A 21235-nucleotide genomic window follows, 5' to 3' on the forward strand; every position below is an offset into this window, starting at 1 on the left:
CCTTTTGTTGACTGGTAAATTAAAGAGCTTGGACTTGATCAAAGAAGAAAAATCAAATTTCCTCTTTCATTAAGCCCGACCAATACGCCTCGACTCTGTAGCGCGGCCAAACCTGCCATTGTCTTGCTAATCACAGACGAGTCCAGGAGGATTCCAACTTGTGTTGCCTTGAAAAGACTTTTGTATTTCCCCAACTTGTAGCCGCTGAATAGAGCTATTCATTATGGAATTTCATATAACACAAGCCAAATTAAATGAGACTCAGGTAATTATGATTAGACGGGGAGTGTGCAGTCATCATAATGACCCTTGGGTGATACATCTAGATGTTGTCTGTGGATGGCAATGCAGATGATATTCCATATTAATACCGTATTCACTGATTGGGCGCTTTCCCAAGCATCCTCGCACCGGCAATAATGAACACAGCCCAGTTATCTTACAGACTCACATTTCTGGATTCACTGACCCCGGCCAATCCCAGAGTGGAGTATATTCATCATATCTGTGCTCGCTTAGACCTCAGCCATTCCAGAGGAGTCTACAGAGAGACTGGAGTTCATAAATCTACTAGCTCTCACTTAATGAAGCTCCCCCATTCCTCGGCGAAGCACGCTGGGCTTAACGTACTGTACGAGTCTCAGAGAGAGCTAATAACTAAGGTCAGAATGGTGGAAAAGTTTCTCTAAGAGATCGAGTCCCGTGCTCAAGCGCATACAATTCTGTGACAGCTTGACAAGCAGGAGTTAAAAGGATAGTTGAATCTTGTCATATTTTGTTCACCCTTGTGCGGTTTCAAATAGGTATTAGCTTCTTGCTTGATCTTATTAGCAATTGTATTATTAAAAGCATTGGATATGTCAAAGCAGGTCCATTTATTAGAGCTAGAGATATTTAAAGGTATTAACCTAGTGCAAACCTTGTCTTTAGGCACATAATGATAAATGACATTTAGGATACTTTCACCCTTGGTTTGATTGTGAGGTTTGGTTGATGGTTGATTCCTCTTGAGATTATGCTAGACTGTTTTTACACTGAGATTTTTGGTTCCAAACAGAAAAACATTTCCATTGTCACAGTGTCAATGGTTTACATTTATAGACAAATGTTTAATTTGGATATAGAGGCAATACAGTGGCTCAGTGGTTAGCACAACAAGACTCACAACAAGAAGGTTGCTGGTTTGAGTCCTAGCTGAGCCAGCTGACATTTCATTGTAGAGTTTCTATGTTCTCCCCATGTTCTCGTGGGTTTTCTCTGGGTGCTCCAGTTTCCCCCACAGTCCAAAGACATGCACTCTAAGTGGACTGGATAAACTAAGGCCCAATCCAAATTCTATTTTTGAACCATTTCAAAATTTCGTCCCTCGAAACAGAGTGTGAAGGGGTAGAGCTTCAAAATGTACCCCTAAGAAATGGGGAAAAACCCCTAAGAATTTTCCTGAAAGGTTTTTCATATGTAAAAGCCAAATGAAGCCATGCTCACACTATTTTAGCCACAATTTGATCCCAAACCCTAAAAGATTCCTATTATCTTAGGTTAAAATCTGAGGTCTTTGTTTGTTTGTTTGACATGTTCACTTATGGCCGTTTGATGTTGCAATCAAATTTCCCCTCCAATGTGTGACTTCAACTACGACGAGTATCAAAACAAGAACCAATAGGAATGCCAAATTATGACGCAATCATTAAGACAACTTCAAACCACCACTTGGAAATGTCAGCTGGCTTTTTTGGTTTTTATTATTAAGACATGTTTTGAGCAAAACTAACACTACAGATTGTTTATGTTTGCTTTGAGATGGTCAACGTCAAACTTTGAATGCTTTTTCTTGCATGTATGTATTTGGCATTGTTGATTGTTGTTCAGTCTGACATTAGGACAATTGAAAACTTACAGTGTCACATGAAAATCATGTTTGAGCAATTTAATATGCTACAATCATAAAAGTTGCACAGTGTGAGCCAAGCTTTACATGACTCAGGAGCCCTTCCTCGTGAGCATTTGACACTAAACTCATGCGCGTTGGCTTTTCAAAGTGTGATGCTGTGTTCACACTTGATGTGACACGTGCAAATAAATCACGCAAACATTTTTAGTTTACTAGCCTCATTTGACTGTCAAATTCACTTCACAATAGATGCGGATTCACGTCATAGGCAGGGCTTCTGTCTGGCCAGTGACTCTAGCATCGTTGCTAAATGGCTAACATGAATTTTATTGAGAGAGTAGATATGCTTTATGTGCTTTAGGAATGTTGAAAAACAGCGTATATTCGTTCGCCGCCATGTATGAGTCCACTAGGTCCTTTCAGAGGTGCACCCAGCTCTGTGAGTACATCAACTCATCCAGAAAGTATACCTGGATGATGGAGGCTTTCATCAGTGCTTCCGACTGAGCCAAACCCAGTTTGATGAACTGTTGTCCTCAAGAGGATTTCCCCTCCAGATACCATCAACAGGAGCTACGTCATAATCACTCCCCTACAAGAGCAAGTTCATGATTGTCCGCTGAATTTCAGATTTTCCAACTCGAGCGATTCGCACAGAACGAACAAAAAGTTCAACTCGCGCCACTTCATTCGCATGAATCGCAACATTTGCACCATGTCATTTGCACGTAACATGCTGCATGATGTCTATTCGCGTCTTTGCTTTGACTTAACATGTAAATCACTCTAGCTTGATGCTTCTGGTGTGAACGGAGCATCAGACCGCTGATTGCTAGTGCAGCGGCTCAAGGCAGTTCTGTGAGGTAATAATACAGAATCATATTGATGACAGACTTTGGCTAAGGGATTTTAGAATGACCATTTCAGATGTGCAATGTGGTTGATCTGCTAATTTGTCCATTAATGACATCTTATTGAGCCCATTTTTGTTATCACATACTCTTTTAAACCAAAATCAAAGTATACTTTTTATGTGCATGCTGAAATTTATTCGGTAAATAAATGTTTGGGTCACACTGGTCCGTTTGTTGAATTTAAGTTACATTGCATCTAATTCTCATTAGATTATAAGTAAACTGTTAGGTTGGGGTTAGGGTTAGTGTAAGTTGACATGTACTTGCAAAGTTTCTTATAGTCAATTAAACATCTGTTGAAGGAGCATATCAACAGATATTAAGCAGACAGTTTACTATTACTCAAACGGACCATCAAAATAAAGTGTTACCATTGTTTGTGTTTCCATTGCAGCTTATGCATATTTCTTTCTTTTTGGATAACATGTTTACTCTACTCAGTTGTGCATATTAGGCATGGGAGGATAACTGTTTTCAAGAAACCGCGGTTTGGAAAAGTCAAGGTTTTAAAACCGCCAAAATTTTCAGTAATACCTTTCCTAAAGTATGTGTAAGATTTTTTATTTTATTTTTTATTTTTTTGTTTTTTAGGACAACAGTATTTCCAGCAGAAAAGATATCCAAAGATGCCATTTTAAACTGTAAAAAAATCTGTTTTTTTTTTTTTTAACTAATGAAGACATCAGAAGTCAATGATTCATTTGAATTATTTAGCCTGACATGTTTACTGCTCAAAAATATTTTACATTTTTCAAAAAATGTTTTTGAATATTAAAAAACATTTTTAAAAATGTTCAAAGGGGGAATTTTTTTTTTTACCCAGACATTTAAAAAGAACATATTTTAGAGCAGTAATCACAACACCGTTATACCCTGAAACCATGATATTTTATGCAAGTTTATCAGACCGTCAGAATCTTATACGTGCCCATGTCTAGTGCACATACATTTTATTTTTGCACATTTTCAAAATGTATGCACATCTTGGCATTAACCATTAAGCAATTTTATGCAATATTCCAAAATGTGCATAAAAAAGGGGATGGAAACATAGCTATAGACTTGTCTGTCCCTAATGTAGTACTAACTGAGTGCAATAAAGTAACCCACACAGAATCATTTTCATCAGCTGTCAAATTAATACTCAAATCATCTGTACACAATTATTACTGGTACAGTAAACAAATATAGCTGCTTAGCTGTCTATTAAAACACAAATCTAAGTTTGTCGCAAGACTCTTTCCAACTCAAAACACCACACTGATATTGATCCTCATTTCCTTGATTTAAGCTAACCATATTCTAAACTTTATTTTCACAATTTTTTCTCTACTCTCAAGATAGCTTCTAATAAATCTTTGAAACACTAGAAAATTCTCAGCGGTGCTCTTCTGAAATAGTACATTTTAGCAGTGCATCGTTCCACTATGTTGCTTTGTGTAAAGTTTTATAATGCTTTGAACTGAACTGAATCAGTACAGAGACACCGCTCAGCGAAATGTGTTTTCTTAGTCTCTCTCTGGCTCTTCATCACAAACCAAGTACCTGCTGTCAACATATTGCATTTTCCCAGGTTTCCACCTTTGGCTGGCCGGTGGGCCGTCACGTCATTGAGCTCCAGCGCCGGCGAGAAAGTCATATCTGTCGAATTGAGAGTGGCTGAAGCGAGGAGGAGAGGAGGAGAGGGAGCGGGGAGAATCTGTGTTTGCCATCAACAACTCAAGAGAGCAGAGCGCTGGCAAGATTGATGATCCCTTCCCTGAAAGTAACAAAAGATCTACCGCCCGTGAGAGGCTGCTTATGGGGCCTGATAGACTTGTCATTCTCTTAATAAACGCCACAGATATGTCAGCAGCGGCACTGGACCCACCCAGACATACTGGAAGCTCCATCAAGACCCGAGCCCTAAAATAAGCTCAGAGGCAGAGCCGGGGAAGTTCATTTGTGAAGGCCGATACTTGAAATGTGATTCTGTTGACCTGGATTTTCAGTGCAATAGTGATGTTTATTCATTCATTTATTTTCATTCGGCTTAGTTTCTTTATTCATCAGGGGTCACCACAGCGGATTAAACCACCAACTTTTCCAGCATGTTTTACACAGCGGATGCCCTTCCAGCTGCAACCCAGTACTGGTAAACAATAGTGATGTTTATTTCATTTTTAAAAGTTCGAGCAATTGAGTTTGTTCAGAATAGAATCAACTTGATTTTTAGATTTGTGGTCCACGGTGTATTTTTAAGGCTTGGTTGTGTTTATAAGATGCAAAGCAATGTGTGCTCATGCTTCACTAGTAGAAAATCACAATATTTTTTCGCATGTCTACAGCTACTCTGCTAACATGAAAACGTTACATTTCCTAGTTCCTCTGAAAGGCCCACCCTCAAGAGGCTCTGATTGGTCAGCTAACATAATGTGCTGTTATTCGTGGATTGGCTCCACATCACACCCCAACAAGCATGGGTTTTTGCACTGTGTAAACAGTCCAGTCAGTGTAGCTGTTAGCAGCATTAGCTTTCCAAATCAGACAGAAAATGAAGAGCACACAGCAGAGCCTCATGCCTGCTCTCTAAAATAAAATTTGAGAAGTTTCTTTCAAATATATTTGGAATAAGCATGTGTAAGTAATACGTTCACATATCTTTTGCGAGTTTGTTATTTGAGATGTGGAACGCACACTCTCTGCCACATAGAGAGACACTGCACACGCTGCTGAAGATTATGGCTGTTCACAGCTGTTTGAATTTTGAATTTGTAGCTAAATTGTTAGCGGTGCCAAACTGCGTTTTCCATTGTTTATATCCTTGTTTACACCCTTGCTATAACATATCGTTAACGCTAGAAACTGCCTGTAGATGATCAATTTTAACAAAAATACTTACATGTTAAAAATAACAATACTTACATGTTGTGGCTCACAGTCCACAGCTTCATTGGTTGGAGAAGTTTTTAGCCGAATCCAACACTGAACTGGGAGAGATTCTGTAAGTTTGTCAAATGTTAACTATATGTTTTTTATAATTCTCTGGAACATAATTAAAATTAAACCGTAAGCACTTCTGTCTTTGTGTCATGTCCTTTGGAAGTCCAACTACAGAAACAGGAGCTTTAGTTTTCTCTCCTATAACATTACAGTGCCTCTGGCCACGCCCCTTCGCTGTGCCGGGTGTGTGCGCGAGGTGAATGCACTTGTGAACCGGAAGCCCTTGTGATCTCACTGGGCCTGGATGTATTTCTTTGTAGTCCCCAAATTCGTCCGCTCAAGGATTTGCTAAGCTAACTCTGTAAAAGCTCTCTGAACTCTGAGCATCTTACATTCAGAGATGTTGTTTACGTTCACACAGCTACATTACACATCAACTAAAGTTTAAAATATGATATCATAGTGGACCACCCCTTTAAAGTCTGTGTGAAGTCTAAAATTACAATGTATATTTTGCTAGCACACATTGTTTTTTTTTTTTTTTTGTTTAGGTGAACACTTCGGTTGTGCAGATGAATTCACTGAATAAAAAAGTTGGAAGTGAATGAGAGCAGAAGTCTTGAGTCAAAACGATTCAAATGGCTGCGCCCGCTCGTACGGGGAAGATAAGGTGAATAGAAGATGTTTGTTTATAGTGAATCACTTTAATTTCAGATACTTTTTCCACCATTTATTATCTAACTTACATAAACATTGGAATTTGTGCAAAATAGTTTAATCTCTTTACCTTTTGAGTTCACACTTTAAAATGATATATGCATATTATATATATATTTTTAAGATACGTTCAGGTTTAGACAAATTATACCTACCTATGGGATGGTGGCAGTCAAGGAGTCAATTTAAACATCAGTTTACCAGAAATTATATTCACCAAAGCAGAATGAACCACCACTGTACTCTGGAGTTTGTTTTAAGCGGTGCATGCCCTTCCAGCCACAAATGTAACTATTTAGTCATACAAAAATATTTTCATAGTATGTCCTGATTTTAATTTACAGTTGCCAATTGTCAAAACTGGTTTAATATTTAATAATATAAAAATATACTAATAATAATATTAAATAAATAGTTTGTTCACATATTTATTTATATGTTTCTTTAATCCATACACAGTTTTCAAAATATGCATGAATTAAATTTACAGTAAAATTTAAATTGGTCAAATGTATTTAAACGAAAAAGGGAAATAAACAATTATATTAATTATATGTTTGGAAATATAGGGGGCAGAAAAAGCTCTTCATATTTTTTATAAGCTGCATTTATTTCAAATTACATTAGAAATCAAATTCTCAGTTGTGTTTTTAAACATTGTAGAGAAATTATTAGAGAAACGCTGTAGAAACTATTCAAAATCTGCTATAAAATGTTAATGTCTCAAATTTCAATGAATAAAATGGGACTTTTTAAAGAAGACTTGATATTTTCATGTTAAATATATTTTCCTTTATTTGTAATCCCTAAAAATGCTGATAGAAATTGTTCATTCATAGTGGACTTTTTTATTTATATGTATAAGAAATCGTATCCCCCTGAATGAATTCGGTGTAGATGATATATTTCTGGCAGTTAAAGGAGAAGCTAGGGGAATGTACATGCCATATGCCCAGATGTCAAAAGCAATTGTGATTGTACCCGATGGCTTGGGACTGACAGCTCAGGCCTCAGTCTCTTTACATAACTGTCCAATCAGATTAATCCTGCAGGGAGGCAGCCTAAATTATGCAGAGACACTAGGAAATGACGAATACGTTAGCATATCATTTTTTTTGCTTGCCGGTGGGATAACCCTAATAAAGAGACGACAGCCTTATAGCATATATAGATATGGTGACTGTATGATTAAAATACATACTTGCATTTGTTATTATTATTATCAGAATATTTATTGTATGTTTCTTGTTTGTTATAGTTTCATGAAATGATAATTGAATGCCATTTTGTTTCATTTTATTAGAAATCACAACAATTCTAATGAACAGACTCAGCAGGCACAGAACCAGTGTTGTGCAAGTTACTTACAAACTGTAATACATTACAGATTACTTATTACTGTGATTTAAAAGTAATCCCTTACCTTACAATATTACTGTCTCAAAATTGTAATATGTTACATTACTCTTATATTACTTTTTAGTTACTTTCACCAAAACAACTACAGAATTAGAACTTAACATTCTAAAATGACTAAATGTACTGCAGAGCATTTTACATCCAGTAGAAAGCGATATGATGTAGCAGAATGATGGTGACCTATCCAGGCTACTAACAATATAGTATATATTTGGCAACGTGAAGGCTCAAGACAATGCAAGAAAGCATAAGAGCCAGAATCACAAAAGATCAAAGTCTGTTGAAAGTATGGTAAAGGTAAAGTGATTATCTGGCAATATCTGTGAATAGCTTGGCTATTTTCATATTAGACACAACAGGCCTATATGTAAACTCCAATGCCATGACGAGATGCATTTTTTTCTTAATCTTGACATTATTCTGTTCACTTTAAATTCAGGTTCACAACACAAAACTGTCATGCACAAAGTGAGCATGATGAACATAGCTTTCTCAATATAATGCTTGTGCACCGATTTCCTCTGTGGACAAAACTGCTTGTGAGCTCTCAAATATACGCTGCTCGCGTGCAAATTTTCTTATGCTCTCTCAAATATGCACTGCTCACGCACAAAATTTCTTGTGCGCTCACAGTACACTACTCGCTCAGTGAGATTATATGCAGACTCACAATTTGTGTCTTGTGTTCCCTCTTCCTTTCATGCTTTTTGATATAATTTATATTTGTACACTATTTATTAACAATAACCAAAATACTAAAATAGACTTACATATAAAATGTTTAATCTAATCCACTATAACCTTTTTTGTTGTTTGTTATATGATGAAATATTTCCAATTTCAAACACTTAAGACACAGAGAAAAGAAGTTGAATGCAAATAATACATTTTTAAAAAACATTTATTAAACATTCAAAAGGTGCACCATACTAATCAAATAAAACAACATTTAAACAAAAATATAACGAATGCAAGCAGAAATGTAACCGATAAAAATAGGGGAAAACTTGATGAGGTATTATAGCCTACTGAACTATTCACTCCTCAAATAAATCTCACTATCAATCCCATTTTATCATGGCAACTAAAATAAATTGAATACATCTCTGTTGTCTTCCACATTGCTGATGAGATTGTGAAGGACATTTTCCCTGTCATGTACAGTGTTTTGAACAGTTCTACAGTAAAGTACTTCAATTAATCAGTTGTGCTAATACTAGTTTCTATGGTAACACAAGCGTAATATAAACAAATTACCCAGTGCTGTAGTTTTTTTTTACAATATGGGGTATACTATACTACAATTCACCACACTTTACTGTAGTAAAACTACACTTTGTATTTCATTTTATCAGTTCACTATTCTTAATACTACAGTATGCTGAAGCATTCATTAACAAATTGTAAATAATACTAACCTAAAATATAGGCAGTATATCTAACACTCAAAAACACAAGTATTTATTATAGAACTTATCATAAACTTTTAGTGTTTCGTGTATTGCTAATAAATACCCTAGCAATATATAAACCATATCAACATTCTTGGGATAACCAATTGAACAGGAGGATCTCTGGAGAGCAAAAGCACGAAAAGAAGAGGAAACATGAGGCACAAAATGTGAGTCTGCATCATCTGACGGAGCCAGAGCAGATCATTCGCACGTGAGCAGCCGTGTTTTGAGTGCATGCGACTGCGAAAAAAAAATTGCGGTCGAGTTGTCCACGAACAGAGAATTACATGAATGCGCTCTTGTAAAACTGCGCTTACGACTGTTGTCAGTGAAATAACGCCATATGCACATACGTCCATCTCGCGAATGTACTGTCTTCTATTTTGCCGCTCTTCCGCTGCACGTCAGGGCTTGACCTTACTGTGAACCGGGCTGAGCCAATAGCCTCGGACCTCGAGCTCAGAGGCTGAAATCATTCCGCGTTCAAAGTAAAAAAGTTCCAATAGCCAGAGCGATATTAATGACAACACGCGCATATATTCACTAACCACGAACAGAAAATAGAACTTACTTGCGGTATTTTTTTTTGGTAATGTCTTGCGGGCGAAAAGTTTGTTGTAACGCATGCGTTACTGAACATGTACCGAGTAAAATATTACTGAAAATGTACAAGTAATGCCTTACACTACTGCGTTACTGGAAAATGTAATAAATTACTGTAATACATTACTTTTGTAACGCATTACTCCCAACACTGCACAGAACATTATAAGACGTTAACATTAGGTTAGATTTAGGTCATGATGTCAGGTGACTAAAATGTAATGTCTAGCCAGCGTCTAAGGACAACGTTATTTTGAAGTCCAATAACGACATTGATATTTGGTTGATTTTAGGTTGTGTTAGAAAGTGACCAAAATCCAACGTCTGATAGATGTCATAGTGGTAATGTCCACACAACATGAATAGATGTTGATATTTGGTTGATTTTAAGTTGGACATTGGATATTGACTTTAGCCTGACGTTGGGCTGATGTTGACATTAACATGACATTGGGGGACGTTGGGGTACAACCAGTGGTGTAGTCCTTGCTATACTCACGTATACTCAGTATGCCTACTTTTTTCCATGAGCTGTTTGGGTATTACGACTTCTGAGGATCATACCCTCTGTATACTCACTTGTTTTGGTGATTAAATGTCCCTAATTTATGTGTATTCGCGTCTCCTTTAACGATATACCAAATGTTTTTTAACTCGCATCTTAATTTGTTGCAGTTGGTGCATTTTTGTTTAACTTGCGCCATTCCCTGCCCCCTGACGACCACAGCAACTGTGAGAACATTTCGTGAGTTTTTCGAAGATCCGACAAATCAGCTGAATGATGTCTCATTGAAACATTCAAGTAAAATTATAAAACAGTATGGGCGTTAGCCCTCCTATATTTCCATTCAGCCCCCCTAAAACTTTTGCGATTACCTCATGAACTGTACACTACTAAACGATCGCCTCAGTCCCTTTTCAATTTGATATAAAACGGCGGCAGAATTTCGCTTCTCCGTTTTCAACTTGTTTTTCATTTAGTCAGCAAACCACAGCTGTGCAGACCGTGAGCACAACATGTGTGTTTATTGATAGATTGTTAGAATATCCGCATATTTGCAGTTCTTTGCTATAGAAACACTTGTTTCCTTGCCGCTCCCCTCATCAGCACAGATGTTTTCTCCAGTGAAAATGTAACTCTTAACAGACATGTTGCTGTTTATTTCACAATTAACAATGAAAATAAAACACAGTGCATGTGCATTAACTATATTATACATTCATGCACAGGATTAAACACTTAAGGAATGTACTCATTTTAACTTCATATCTAACATCATGTGATGTATCAAATTAAAAATTATTTCTTATTATAACTTATATAATGATAATGAAATATGTAAATTATCCTTTAAGTTTTTAATATGTTTATATTTATGCCATTATGAATTCAAAAAGTGGCGGTTTTATTTAATACATGGATAAAAATGTACTTGAGTATAGGCTAATATTTATATATAAGGTAACTGATGTTTAGTATGTATATATGTATATATATATATATATATATATATATATATATATATATATATATATATATATATATATATATATATATATGTATATATATATATATATGTATGTATATATATATATATATATATATATATATATATATATATATATATATATATATATATATATATATATATATATATGTATATATATATATATATATATATATATATATATATATATATATATATATATGTATATATATAGCTAATGAATCAAAGAAACATTGACATTCGTTGTTTCTTTGCCTATTTTTAAAATTTGGATTGGGTGGGTAATAGTACACCACCTTTTTTTTTAAGACTACACCACTGGGTATAATGATATGATATGATATGATGTCATGTTGATGTCCTGTGCCTGCATGGGATATATTCAAATATTATGGAGCTGAAAATATGACAAAACAATCTGAAGTTAAATTGTGTTCATTTGAATTATTGGCAATTGAAGTGAAGAAATTCAAATTCAAAACTATTTTAACAGCGTGTAATATTCAGTTTTAACAAATTACTATTGTCAATAACTAAATTTGACACAATTCAAATTCAGCTTGTTTTGTCATATTTTAAGCTCCATAAAAAATTGGTATTGTGTTATCTAAAAATGAGTGTTTGTTTTTGTTTCTTGTTTCTTGTAGTTTCATGAAATGATAATTGGTACAAATACCATTTTGTATAATTTTATTACAAATCACAACTCTGATGAACAGATAAATTCAAATATTATGGAACTTAAAATATGACAAAACAATCTGAATTTAAATTGTGTTAATTTGAATTATTGCAATTAAAGTAATTTAAATTCAAAACTATTTTAACGGCATGTGATATTCAGCTTAATCAAATTACTATTGTCAATAATTAAAACTGACACAATACAAATTCAGTTTGTTTTGTCATATATAAGCTCCATAAAATATTGTTATTGTGTTGTCTAAAAATTTATATTTGTTGTTTGTTTCTTGTTTTTTTGTAATTTCATGAAATGATCATTGGTAGGAATACCATTTTTTATTGTATTAGAAATCACAACAACTCTACACAGATAAATTCAAATATTATGGAGCTTAAAATATGACAAAACAATCTGAATTTAAATTGTGTTAATTTGAATTATTGGCAAATGAAGTGAAAAAATTCAAACTCAAAACTATTTTAAGGGCATAATATTCAGTTTTATCAAATTACTTTTGTAAATAATTAAAATTGACACCATTCAAATTCAGTTTGTTTTGTCATTTATTAAGACCCATTAGTATTGTGTTGTCTAAAAATGAATATAACATGTCTGAAAACACATAAATGAAAACAACTTATTGTAATTTATTAAAGTTTTCTGTTTTGTCAACTTACATATTTTAGGTGGAACAAACCAAAGTAATTTAATGTAGTATTTCACCCCAAAAATGATATTTCTATCGTAATTTTTTTCACACTCAGGCTGTTAAAATCATCTTCTTCGAATGTTAACACTCAATTGAATAAGCGTTATCACTGGTTATCAGCTGATAGATTTGGGCCAGTAGGGGCCTTCTGCGACTAATTGTAGGCTCAGGAGGCGGTTATCATCCAACCTCATGGTTAATTAGCTAAACTAATAGAGAAGACTTCACATCCAGATCTGTTTTTGCATTACTGTGACGGTTGGGTTTAGGGTTGGGGTAGGGGTAGTAAAATACAATTATTGGAAATACATAATATAAATACTTCTGGTGGTTAATCAGCTATACTAATAGAGAAGACTCCAGATCCAGATTTGTTTTTACATTACTGTGATTCTTGGGTTTAGGGTTAATTAATTTAATTAATGGGAAATTTAATAAAAATTATGAATAATTCTTGTTAACTTTCGGCCGCAGCCTTATGTGATCTACAGTATTTACCATGTGGATGGATAATAATAGCCTTCTGAGCCTACCAGGCCCCAACTGGCCCATATCTATCAGCTGATAACCACTGATAATGGCCATTCAATTGAGTGATAACATTCGAATTGGCTGTTAAAATCTTGAATATAAATTTTTTAAAATAAAAAGAAGATATTTGGAAGAATGATACTGACTATGAATTCTGTTTTTCTTTTCTATGTTTAATATTCTATAGTAGGTGGGCATATGCAATGATTATCCTATCAAATTTAAACAAAAATATCTAGTAATGTTTTACCCAAAGCTTTGGGAGATATATAAATTGGAGAAGTGTGTGGTGTATTGTTTTGATAGCCAGAGAATGAATCAAAATGTCTTTGAGCAGTAAACACACATGCACCGTGACACACACAGACAGATATATAGACCTAGACGCACACAATAGAAATGAAAGACGAAAAAAAAAAACAGGAGGAAAATCATCATCTCCAGCATTGCCGTTTTATAGAGTCTGCTGCCATTTACAATATTTTGTTATTTTTCACCGCAAGAGCCGCTGTCTCTGTCACAATTCAATCTAGGCCTCTCTCCCCACACACTGTATAATGCCTAGTTAAAGGCAGCAGTGTGTGAAATGGTATTTTAAAATAAATGAAAGTGACTAGGAAACAGAGGGCTTGGGAGATATTACTGTGTCAACGCTGACAGACAAGCCCTGGGATGGGCTCTGAAGTTATCAGGCCAAGGGAGACGCGCTGGATTAAATAAAACTCCAGTTTCACTGCTGCTGTGTCACCATCACAGTCTCTGCCACACTAACGCTGCTACAATACAGGGCCATTTTTTCTGCAGCCCATCAAGATAATATGCTTCGAGACATAATGAGATGGCTAATGTTTCAGCCGCTCTTTCAGTGCATCTCCTGAAATTTCCATATGAAATGGGGCCTTGGCTCAGATAATGCGGTTAATACAGGAAGAGAATTCTGCGGGTTGCTGTAGAGCGCTGCGATTAATCGCTAAAAGATTGAACTCTAGATTCAAACACCCACACCATCTTATTCCTAAATGTCTACAATTCTTTTCACACACAATTTGTCCAAAACTCACTTTTTAGAAGCAACTTTACGCTTCAAATGATGTGTCAATTGCATTGTTGAACAGTTTAAAAAATACACATTGCAGTATTTTTTATACTAAAAAAGTATTTGGTTGACGTGGTGGCGCAGTGGGTAGTATGTAAGACTCACAGCAAGAAGGTTTGCATGTTCTCCCTGTATTCGCGTGGGGTTCCTCTGGGTGCTCCGGTTTGCCCCACAAGTCCAAGAACATGTGGCACAGGTGAATTAGGTATGCTAATATTGACTGTAGTGAATAAGTGTGAATGTGAATGAGTGTGTATGGATTCCCAGTGATGGGTTGCGGCTGGAAGGGCATCTGCTGTGTAAAACATACGCTGGATAAGTTGGTGGTTCATTACGCTGTGGCGACCCCAGATTAATAAGGGGAAGCCGAAAAGAAAATGTATAAATGGAAAAAAGTATTTGAAAAAACTTGCTCAGTGGTGAGAAAACAGCAGTTAGGAAAGCACTTGATCATAAATATGCTAGTTGCATATTTGAAAAGATAACTTTTCTTGATAATGACAAAGCTACTTGACAAAAGTAATCTGATTACATGTTACAGTACTTGTTAAGCATTATTGGTGAAGTTTTTGCTTGGTTTGGGACATTTTGAGTTGCGCATTGATGGATTTGCTCTTGTGTTCAAACTTTCAGCATTGAAATTTAAACCACACTGAACTGAACTAAACTGAACTTTAACTCTGAATACGACTGACACAGTTTCAGTTTACTAGAACTTCTATGTTAAGCTGCTTTGACACAATCTTTATTGTAAAAGCGCTATAGAAATAAAAATGAATTGAATTAAATTAAATTGAATCTCACTATAACTTTCCATCGATTGTTGCCATCTACTTGTGTAAGACTATAACATGTATAAAGAATTACAATAAAACACTAATGCAGCCAGGAAGGTTCAACCACTGTTAGACTGTATATTAGCCACCTTGAGAGGATGTTCAGTGAATGAAGTGTGGAACTACTGTTACTCTTGTATAATGAGTAAAAAGAAGCACAATTCTGTTTTTTGTGTTATTTAATAAGGTTGTGAGGCCAGATCAAACCAAAATAAAAGTCGGTAAACATAGCAATAAAGGCCAAGGTGAAGAATGCATTTAAAGCAAAGGAAATAGTCTAAATATTCAGGTAATTACACCTGAATATGAACTTAATACTTATTCTAAGGACAAAAATCCAGTTAAACTGTTGCAAATCAAATATGAAAAAGTATCCGCTTCACCTCTTTGCTATTCATCCAATCATATCTTTATATTTACAACCCTGCCTGTGTCCTCAGGGTCTGCTAGGGGCAGAAAAAACTCTACGCGTGTGGTTTTACCGCAGTCCCTGTCCAGCTATCAGAGAGAAATCTCAGAGCCAATCTCCTGTGTTAAAGAAGACCAATTTCCCCACAGGGAGCTTTTCATGCTGGACAAAGCATATTGCCTTGCCCGGGTCCACACATACTCAGGTTTAAGCAAGAAGTGCATGCACTATGTTGAACAGCGGAGTTTGTCAATATGGCAGTGCTGTCAGTTTCTTCCCTTAAACAAGCAAAAAGAAATGAGTAACTGTAGAAAGTGATATCCACACATCATCTGATTATGATGCTTATGACATGATCAGAAATTTTACAAGTGACCTAAAATAACATCTGCTGTCATAATCATGCACTGGCAGCTCAGTAGGCTTCAGTAAATGCTGGTTTTGGATGCTCCTCTGTTGTTTAAATGAAAAAAAAATCACCTTCATTGATTTACAAACATGTGTAGATCAAAATGAGGGAAAATTTACATTTTCCTAAATTTAAAGGTCATTGTTTGGTTCTATTTAAAGTTATCTTACAGAAGTAAAGTGACTCTTTTTTAAATCGAATTTCATGAGTCAAACAGTTAAACTAAAATTATTCAGACACCTTCAACATTTCTCATATTATCAGATTGTTCACTATACTTTAGAAAATTGGTATAAAATATGACAATAACTTATTTTAAAAAAAAAATTATTAATATGACAATTTTTTATTAATTTGATTGTTCACCCAAAATTTCTGCCATCATTTATTTATCCTCCATTTGTTCCAAACCCGTGTAAGATTCTTTCTTCTGTTAAACACATAGAAAGATATGCTAAAGAATGGTAGAAAAAGGCAGTATTTTTAATACTATTCTCTGCATCTACTGAGTCAGTGAAGGACCACAGACACATGCATTGTGAAATGCGGAGGGTTTTTTTCCCATACGGCATGCAATATCAAATTCTATAAAATCAACACTCTTCCTTCTGTTCATACTCGCATCCAATATCTAGTTTGTCATGGGGGCATGTATGATATGTTCCTGAATATCAGTGCCAAACTGCAGTTAAAGTTGACAAATTAAAAATGACAACACCCAAAATTACATGAAACTCCAGAGAAAATGTGGATAGCATGCTGACGCAATGAAATTAATCGAACTATGTAAAACGGGATCATGAAAGGAACATTTAAAAACCAACTCGTGTAAACACCATAATCATAATATTGTCTTTTTCAGATTAAGATTGATTACTAATGTCCATGTAAATGTAGTCACTGTCAGATAACTGATGAGAGATACAGTATGTAATGGATTATAATATATTATATAACTATTATAATAATATCTACAAAACTATCAATACTTTGTTCAGCCATGGTGCCAACATATAGTCTTTTGATGCCGTCAACCAGCTTCATGCAGACCTATATAACCATGGTATAAAGAATCTTTGGTACATTATGTCACAGTTCCTGTCCTGCACCCACTAGTATTATAATGATATATAGTTATAGTAGTAGTAGTATGTATATATATATATATATATATATATATATATATATACACACACACACACACACACACACACACATACTACTACTACTACTACTACTACTGTAAAGGTTAGTTTAACACAAATAAAACACAATAGGTTACTGTAAAGGGTAGGTTTAGGGTTGGGGTGAGTTTAGTTCCGATAAAACATAAAAGGTTAGTCTCTATGTCATGTGTCAGACAGTAATTATATCAGTAATTATATTATATTTAGCCTGCTGCAACTTTCACATGGTCGCCCTCTGAGGAAATGTAGGGCTGTGCCTGGTCAGTACCTGGATGGGAGTCCACATGGGAAATCTCGGTTACTGCTGGAAGGGGTGTTAGTAAGGCCAGCAGGCAATGCTCAATCTGTGGTCTGTGTGTGTCCTAACACCCCAGTATATTGATGGGGACTCTATACTACTCAGTGAGCGCCATCTTTCCGATGAGATGTTAAACCGAGGTCCTGACTCTCTGTGGACGTTAAAAATTCCAGGATGACCTTTAAAAAAAGAGTAGGGGTTTAACCACAGCATCCTGGCCAAGTTTGACCACCGGCCTCTGTCCATCAGGGCCACCTAACCATCCCCTTATCATAATTGGCTTCATCACTCTGTCTCATCTCCACCAATCAGCTGGTGTGTTTTGGAGCAAGATGGCTGCCATTGTGTCATCCAGGTGGATGCTGCACACTGGAGGTGGATGAGGAGATTCCCTATATGTGTAATGTGTAAATCACTTTGAATGTCCAGAAAAGCGCTATATAAATATAAGGAGTTATTAAAATACAATAGATTAATGTAAGGGTTAGAGTTGAGGAAGGTGTAACTGTAAATAAAACACAATATGTTTCTGTAAATGGTAGGTTTAAGGGTTTGATGGGTGAAGAAGTTAATAAAACACAATATGATACTGTAAAGGGAAGGTTTAGGGTTGGGGTAAGTTAAGTTCCACTAAAACACAAAAAGTTAGTCTCTATGTCATGTGTCAGACAGTAATTATATCAGTAATTATATTATATTTAGCCAGCCGCTAGCTCTCTGCAACTCTCACATGGTTGCCCACTGAAGCTAAGCAGGGCTGTGCCTGGTCAGTACAAAGATGGAAGACCACATGGGAAAACTAGTTTGCTGCCAGAAGTGGTGTTAGTGAAGCCAGCAGGGAGTGCTCAACATGCGGTCTGTGTGGGTCCTAATGCCCCAATATATTGATGGGGACTCTATACTCTTTCGGATAAGACGTTAATCCAAGGTCCTGTCTCTCTGTGGTCGTTAAAAATCCCAAAGTGTCTTTCAAAAAAAGAGTAGGGGTTTAACCCCAGCATCCTGGCCAAATTTGCCCACTGGCCTCTGTCCATCATGACCACCTAACCATCCCTTATATCATAATTGGCTTCATCACTCCACCAATCAGCTGGTGTGTGGCGTGCGGTCTGGAGAAATATGACTGCAGTTGCATCAACCAAGGTGGATGCTGCACACTGTGTAAAGTACTTTGAGTGTCCAGAAAAGAGCTATATAAATGTAAGGAATTATTATTAATATTATTATTATTATTAAAAGTCCCATGACATTTGCATACCTCACTTGGAGCTCAAGTCCCACCCATATGGAGCTGACCCGCCCATTTGCAGCTGTCTTTGACCTCTATTTATACCCAACTCACCCTGATGGTAAGTTCCTTTGTTATCTGTCAAACTCCATATTAAATTCAACATTACTTTGACAGCTGAAGACCAAAGGGATGAACCTTTCAGCCATTCTAAGAGAAAATGTTTATTCCAGATGTGTGGTTTCTACAATATTACATTTTTACAATGGCAGTAACCCATTTAAGTTCCCCTGAAAGGCTGGTCGTCCAATAAAGACGAATGCAGGACAGGGTAATGTGCTGAATCTATATTGTTTGTTATATATCAATATGACAGTGTTGTCACTATTCTTCCCTTAAACAAGCGAAAAGAAATGAGCGAACACAGGAAATGAAAATGATATCTGCACATCATCTGACTATGATTCGTGATCAGAAATCTCACAAGCGACTGTACCTCAAATAACAAGCGATATCCAGCGACAGACTACTATAAACATCTGGTAGTGATGGCGACAGTTCAGAAAATGCCGATGACGAGACTGATTTTTTAAGACCTGTTTTGACATGTTTCTTGCTCACTTCTCGGGAGAGCGTGGCTTATTCAATTCACTGTCAAGGCTCTATAAATATTTATCTTGCATGATGCAAAACATGACATTAGGGAGAAAAAGAGTGTGTCACCTGGTGAAACAAGAAGAGAGAGAGACAGAGAGAGCGTTTGAGTGACAGCGATACCAGATGTCGTCTCGGTGCAGATTGTCTATAACTGCGTCGGCTCGCATAAACAGCAACATGTACGCCATATCCTCAAACACTCAGTCGGCAGACAGGATTAGACATCTGAAGAAAGAAAATGGACAGATAATCAGGATAAACAGTGCTGGAAAAGGCCAAGGGTCATATCAATGCTGCCGAAATTTAAACAGAGTTGCATGAATTGTGGGAGTGCTGTACACTGATAGAGACTTTAAAATGCATTATCCAAATCCAGGCCGGTTTTTTTTTTCTGTTGACAGCAGGATGTCCACCCACTGGGAATTTTACAGTGCCTAAAATAAAGCTAAAAATGTCTCCACACATGAAAGCTCTCTGATGTCTCAAAACATTTCTAATTTCACAGCTAGTTCTGTTTTACAAATGTGAGACGATGATTTTAGTGTAAAATGCACTGTTTTGCAGTGATTTGTTGAAAACAAATACCAATGTTACAGAGTGTAGTACAATGTTTTTAATGTATATGTAGGGGTGGGTGATATGGCAAAAAAATAATAAAATCTTATGTTCTGAAATATTCAAAAATATTTCAATTCATTCTATAGATTATAAGTTGTTACTGAGTGACTTGTGGAAAGTAGATCATTTATCAAATATTTATTTATAATGGTAAATGATTATAAAATATGTCATATTATTTATTACTTTTATAAAATAAACCTCTTAACCTTCCTGTCATGTTTGGGTCAAATCTGACCTATTTACAACTTAAAACGCTCATTAATATATTGTGTTTTACATCTTATTGCCTCAAAGACTTGAGATGATATCCTCCACACTATGCACTTAAACATAAAAAAGTGATGATCACTTCTTTCATTGAATTCTGAGTGTTTTAATCAACCTTGTTACCCCGGTCAAAAGTGACCGCCATTGGAAATAAATGGGTATCCAGACTATATTCACCCATCAGACAGAAAGCATCCCTATACACACCACTCAGGGCCAGATTAACCAATGGGCATTATGGGCACAGGCCCAGGGGCCCGTGCGCACTTGGGGTCCCTGCGAAGGGGAAAAATGCCAACTTTGGTATTGTCTATTTAGGCTAAGCGCAAATAGCGCACCTCATTGAAATAAGCTTTTTGAGCAATTTCCTACTATCACTGATTGATTGCCAGAGACAACAAAACTAAAGAGCGCCACTGATGCTAATTTGAGCAGCGCAGCTCGTAAAGCGCATGGCATCATGTTTTGACGTGATCGATCATCAACCCGTTTCGAATGCAGCCTCTGATAAACTCATTTTTCTTTTTTCCCCATTTCATTTCAGATTGGAAATACCTTTATTTTTAATAGAAAGAAAATATTTTTGTTTAAAAATAAAAATAATGAAAATGTGATATAAAGTCACAAGTGGCTCATGGGTATTTATTAAGGTTTAGCTTATTTGATATGTGTATAAACAGCATCCAAATAGTTATTTTAAATATTCTATAAACAGTTATTATCCACCTGGTGTTAAATGTTAGCGACATCTTAATATAACTAATTTCCATTTACAAGGAATACCCTTTCAAATATATATTTTAGTACTGCTTCAGTGAACTTGATCAAGACTAACAATCATTTAAAAAAGCATGTGCTTTAAATGCTTTAAAAA

This window comes from Danio aesculapii, chromosome 2 (genome assembly GCF_903798145.1).
Source record: "Danio aesculapii chromosome 2, fDanAes4.1, whole genome shotgun sequence".
NCBI lineage: Eukaryota > Metazoa > Chordata > Actinopteri > Cypriniformes > Danionidae > Danio > Danio aesculapii.